Below are 6441 nucleotides of genomic sequence, written 5' to 3'. Positions count from 1 at the left end.
TAGATTTTGATTTGTGGAATTCACTGTGCACTTGTGTGTACTTTTAAGTGTTTAAGAAGGATTTTCATCATTGATTTGTAGAACTATCCTCAATGACTTGTTTGTCGTTGTTCATATTTCCAGGTTGTTTCACTGCAACAGGTTCATTCTTAATACAAATGTAAAATTTAAATCATGGAGTCATGGAATGTTTTGGGTTGGAAAGAGCCCTAAAGAATATCTATTTCCAACCCCCTGCCATGCACCTTTCACCAAACCAAGTTGCTCCAACAACCTGGCCTTAAACTCTCTCACTGTTGGGGCAGCCACAACTTCTCTTAGTTACTTTATTCCCCATTTCTCCTTCTTTTATCTTCTTTTCTCAGCATTTTGAGAAGGCAACATATAAGTATCACCTGGGCCTTCATGTTCTCTCCTGAATTATTTCTCACAAAATATTTGCATTCTTGGCTCACTCTGCTGATATTAAACCTGAACAGTCATAAAGAGCTCATTCAACAGGTGTGGTATGAGCTGGAAATATTCTTTATTAATGTATTCATTCTGATACATGGGAAATGTTGCATGTAGGAATTTCTTGGTATTGTTTTATCAGTCAGTAGAGGGAAGAGATTTTGTTTTATTCCTGGATGTTTCATAACATGATTTGCATAGGGGATGACATTTTGTCATCATGGCATTGGATCCCTGGACTGCTAATTTAAGTCTGACAGCTGTTGGAATTAATATGGGTGCTTTTTGCTTCTGTTCTGCAAGAGTGGATTATCTGTTATATTTGTGTTTTCAAACATTCACTGTGCTTTGTTGCGTTTACATGAGAAAATGGTAATCAAATATTTGTGTGTCTGGCAAACCAATTTATTGCTGGCAAAAACTTAATTTACTAGCAGACAGAATACAGAGATCTATCTGGTTTCACAGTTGAATTATCATCATCTCTGAATGTATTTGAGGTGACAAGCTTAAATTTAGATCAGGGATTGAAACATCCTGAGCAGTTTCATCATGTTTTTAGGAATACAACATCTTGTGGTGTTATATCCTCGTGCGGTAGTGAGAGGATGTGGCTCGCTCTGAGTAATTTGGGAAAGAATAGACTTTCCTTTTCAAAAAAATTGGGACGAGGAGTTTCTGCTTCTCTCACCCTTGGGTTTTTCCAGCAGAACACCTTCTGATTCAAGACATGGTTTGTGAAACAGACAAAGAATCATGAATGATGTAAGATAAAACCTGAAGTTTGCTCCATTTATGTCTCCACAACGGTTCAACTTAGGACAGCAAATCGTTCAGCACAGGAGGCTGTGAGGCTTCCCCGCTCTTGTAGAAACATTCTGCTGGAGTGGAAGGCTCACTCTTCTTCCCTCCAGTGGGTGCTGATACATCTCAAGGTGAAAACACTTGATAACATCCACACATCTTACTCTGTGTGGGCTGGAGTTACCTTTGGATGGGCAATTTTTGGGGCTACATCTGAGCCCTGAGATGGGTTAGATGTCATGGCACCCAGGAGCAGACATTCTGAGAAACCGATTTCCTACTATTTGTTGGGAACTTTGAAAATTACAAATGATGAAACAGAAAACATTCCTGTTCAGTTGAATATTCCTGCCTGCAATCATTTGCCTTCACATGTTCATGATAAAATTTTGTCTCTGAGTAAATCTCTTCTCTCAACACATCAAAACAACCCTAACTGCATTTCTCCGTGCCTTTTTTTCTTCTCTCTTGTTCCCTAACTCCTTTTATTAACCATTCCTCTTAACAGCTCCTTCTAACTGAACCAGCCTCATTTTTACTTATTTGTGATTTCTTCTCTTGTGTTTGTTATTCCTTTTTTTCCCCAGCTCTTAGATTCCAGTCCTCCTTGCTTTTGTTCCTGCTTCCCTCTTGCCATACCTTACTTGTGTTAAAGGCTTGCTGATAGATATTGTGGATTCAGTCTGTCTTCAGTGTGCCTTTCTTCTTTTGTTCATACCTGGATAAATGGTTTATATTGATTAAGAGTATCCATGCAAAGGAAGTGTTAATTTAGAGCACAGAGCAGGAAGAAAATATCAGAGTGGTGAGGCCCTGGCACAGGTTGGCCAGAGAAGCTCTGGCTGCCCCTGGATCCCTGGAAGTGTCCAAGACCTGGTTGGATGTGATTTGGTGCAACCTGGGATAGTGGAAGGTGTCCCTGCCCGTGGCATAGGGATTGGAGCTGGATGATCTCCTTCCAACCCAAACATTCTGTAATTCCATGGGGATATTCTATGGTTCTGTGATTCTACGATTCTACTCAATGAATCTTGCTTTAAGGTAATTGTCTGGTTCAGTGCCAGGGATACAAAGTTGAATCGAGATGCCAAGTAATTAATTTTAATTTAGATCTTATTATAAAACAAGGGGAGACCATGAGGCTGCCAAATGTAACAGGGCCCAGAATCAAAACATACGCCTTGGCACATTTTTGGGGTGTCAGGAAAAGAAGCTGATTTTCTTTTTCTTTAAATCAGATATAACTCTACAGAGAGGATAATTCAGTCCTTAAAATAAAAAAAAGCCAAAAATCTCCTACCAAATGGAACTTTCATTTACAATGGGCTTTAGGGAAGTCAAATACTTTTTGTGGAAATAAAGTTGGAGGAAATATGTTTGCTTCTGAAATGCTTCTAGATGCTTTCCTTCTGCAAAGATGACAAATAGGAATGTTGTTTGTGGAAACACAGCCGTTTCCAGGAGAGTTACCGATGTGGAGGAACAAAAAAGGGCTTGCTAGAATTCCTTGGACTATGCACAGCACCTTATTTAGGCAAATTCTGGCTAGTCAATCATGCCTTGAGTGTGTAATATATGAACAAAAGTGTGCATCCCTTTACCTGATGTAAGGAAAAAGTCAGACAAGATTTATTCAGTTCTACCTTCAATCGGTCCATAACTGTTTTTTTCCACAGTGAGATATACATACTTATTTCATGAGTCACTGGAGGATTCATCTTTTTGAAAAAGATTGTTGCTGTATCTAAGACTTTTATAATAGTTTCAGAAGTCTTCATTTTAATGCTATTTAAGGTAATGAAGATGTGTAATAAAAATTTTGTGCCTTTACTCAGAGGTGCAAAAACCAATGTCATTATGGTCACTGTTACCAACAGGGAATCAACATATATTTGATGTAGAATAGAATAGGTTTGATTTAGAATATAATTTATCCTGTCTACTGAGCTGTTAGGCGCTAATTATAATGTGAAGTTTTCTACAGAATAGAACTGAGCAATCATCAATAGGTGAAAAATATATAAAATGAAAGGACATTGAGATATGGCAACAATTTAAGACTTTGAACATTTCTTCTTTCAGGTCGATTATTCGTACTGCTGTGTTTAAAATAAGGAAGCAAAAGACATTACAGGGCAAATTGATGACAAACTGGTATGACTTGGCACTGGTCAGAGGTGTTCCTTAGCTCTTTGAAGTCATGCAGGCAGTTTCTCTGTCCCCCTCAGACTACACAAAAATCCGGTTGGGAGATAAAGTTGTTGCACGAGTATAAAGAGTGGATTCATAAAGCCAAGGAACACTCTGATTCAACAAGTTAACGAGGGTCTGAAGGAGCCCTTACAAAGCCTTATGTGAAAGAAGAGGAAACATCTTTTTAGAGAAGCTGAAATATTTGTTCTTAAAGCAGCAGGATCATCAATTCCATGTTGCCGAATCCTTGTCCTCATTTCTGGGTGTATAACCTATGTTTGGGTGACAAATCCCAATGAACAGCTCTGTCAAGTGAGGTCAGAGGATTTAAAGTTGAAGATTTGATGTATAAAAACTGGTGAAACACACCAAGTAAAATGTGGGTTCCATTTCATCTTATTTACTTATTGTCTGGAACAGCTTTAGCCAAAAAAACCCACCAAATGTGAGCTTGAAATACCATTTTCCCATTTTGGCAGCAGCTTTTCATGATGCCAAATTAAGAAACTAAACTTCAAAGTTCACATTCCTTTTATAACTATTTAAACCTGAAATAATTCTCTCTGTAGGTGTATAAATTGCCCAATCTGATAATGATAAGGAGCTGGTGTTGCTTCACTTCTCATTTCCCACTCATGCACTGATAGACAAGAAATACTGCAATTTATGTGTTTGGAAAAGTCTAAATCAGATTTTTTTTTTTTTTTAATCAACTTTGTATTCTTTTAACAGTGGAGGACCATAATTTCCTCTGGTACTGCCGAAATGTTCTTACAAGGAACCAGCCTGTGAATTGGCATCTGCAAACTTGTAAAAGGAAATGTGGTTTTGGTAAAAATAGTTTTTTTTGTTGGGAAAATCTCACGATACACCTAGATACAATTTGTGTGCATGTATGTATACTTAAAAATTAGATCCACTAATTGGTGCCCTAGGAAAATATCAGGAAATCAATGAATTCTATAAACCTTTTACTTTTTTCTGTTTATAAAACAAAAGAGACAAATGCCCACCAGTTAATGATCAGAGTTCTTAAGTACAAATGATTAATTCCCATTTACAGGAAACTACCTACTAGACCTACCAAAAACCTACCACAATGTCCATTTTCATCCTCTATAAAATCTAAATGGGAATTCCCAACCAATTCCTTATGAGAAGGCCAATCCCTTCTCAAATGGGATCACTCAAACATTTCTTAAGACAAATGTGATTTCAGATTTGTTCTTTCCCAGAGAATTAAATTGGTTTAAATACTGGAATGACTCCTTGGAATTTTCCAGGTCTCTCCTAACACCATGAGTCAGATGTTTCCCAGTTATGTTGTGCCAGATTTGATGTCAAATGATAATCCAATGGGGTTTTCCACTAGACTTCCTAATGGAGATTCAATGGGATTTTACTGTGTAAAATAATGGGATTTTGGGTGAATCACCAAAACCAGCATCAAAAGTCTGGTCCTGTTAATGAGCTTGATAAAAACCGTTTTGAAAGGCTTGAAATGATGCAAAAAGATTTTAGGGCTGAGTATACAGTGATATCATAGAAAAAAAGTGAATTAATTAGCAGGTTAGGGCAACACAAGCTCTGCTCTGGGTGGTCTTGGTGGCCACAGCAAGCCTTGATTACTCCTCTTTTTCAAATTATCTCTGCTCTCCAAGACCAGGGCGTGCTGTCGCAAGCACAGTTGTTGCTCACTGGAAATTTTCTGAGGAGGAAAGGAAGTGTTGCCTCACAGCTGGGTTTGGCAGGTCCTCCCTGAAATTAGGGACGTGGGGAGCTGTTTGCCATGGGTGGCCTGGTGACATCTGCCCTGGACCAGCATCATTGTGTGACCCCTGCGGCTGCACCAAACTTATCTTTTTGTCACTTTTATTGGATTGATAAATGATCCAATGAGCTTCCAGCTCTTGAGGATTTTGGGGGTTTTTGTGTTTATTTTTTCTTTGGATTTTTTTGTCCTATTTGGGCTGAAACCAATTCCAAGAACTCTCATTTTCCCACAGACTGGGAATCCAGCTTCTTTGGCGAGCTGCAGTTGTTCTCCAGCCCGTCTCCCTCACTGCTGCGCATTCTTGAGCAGAACTGTTGTCTTCATCTGAAAGTGAAAAAAATTAAAGCGTAGACACATGACTTTGGCCTTGGCACAGTCCCCTTTTTGCCCTTAAGTAAACAATAATTTCGAAGGCATGGAATTCAGTTGAGGAAGAATACATGAACTCCATGTTTAAGTGAAAGAGTGGAAGCAGAAGCCCTGCACTCATTACATAAAGATCTTTTAAGAGCAGGCTCAGAAAATTGTTGAGAGAGGAAAAAAGGTAGAATTAGAGCCCCAAATGGCAGCTGAATAAATGACAAGTGAAACCTCTAGCCCAACTCTGTGGAAAACACCAAAATAATGGGAATATGGATTTTTAAGTTGTGGTTAGTGGAACATCACCTGTACAATGTGGAGCTTGATTTTACATGAGTGGAGTAGATTTCTTCTCAGTTGGGAGCCAGGGGAAATTCATATTAGCTGTCCTTGCCACAGACTTTTTAAAAGAATCTCAGTTTCTATTAAATGCTGCTGTATGCTTTACAGGAACACATCTGGAGTAGATCTCAGCGACTTCTGTCCATTTCTGGCACCCAGCAATGCCCAGAAAGGAAAAGAAGTATTGCATATGTTGCTATCATCTTCTTCTTTCCAGATAATGAGAAGTCACCCAACATTTCCCTGCATTCTTGGCAGCTGGTAGCTGAGAATTCTTCATAAAAGAAACTTAAAATGATCCCAGAGGTTACTGAGTGGAGAAATTTCCAATGTCTGCCTTAGCAACTCACAGTCTCCCTCCTTTTTTTTTTTTAATAAGCACCTTAATTATAAACAAAATAAATAGATCCATTGTCTCGTAGCACCCACAGTTGCAAGGCAAACACAGAGTTTATCCTCACCAACACAGGTGAAGTCGGTGAAATTGCTGATGGCATGGATCTTGTTGGACTTGG

General features: G+C 38.7%; 1 long non-coding RNA gene across 1 annotated transcript; it reads left to right on the top strand.

The window, feature by feature from the left end:
* Positions 1-1115: 1115 nt before the first annotated feature.
* LOC146431007 (uncharacterized) lies at positions 1116-5583 on the top strand. Its single transcript, XR_014854841.1, has 2 exons — positions 1116-3829; positions 4183-5583. It is a non-coding gene; the product is annotated as an uncharacterized LOC146431007 (long non-coding RNA).
* The last annotated feature ends 858 nt before the right edge of the window (positions 5584-6441 follow it).

This window comes from Lichenostomus cassidix, chromosome 13 (genome assembly GCF_008360975.1).
Source record: "Lichenostomus cassidix isolate B80296 chromosome 13, HeHo_3.0, whole genome shotgun sequence".
Lineage (NCBI taxonomy): Eukaryota > Metazoa > Chordata > Aves > Passeriformes > Meliphagidae > Lichenostomus > Lichenostomus cassidix.
Note: the sequence above shows the minus strand (reverse complement) of the source record. Positions and strands in the feature narration are given on the sequence as shown.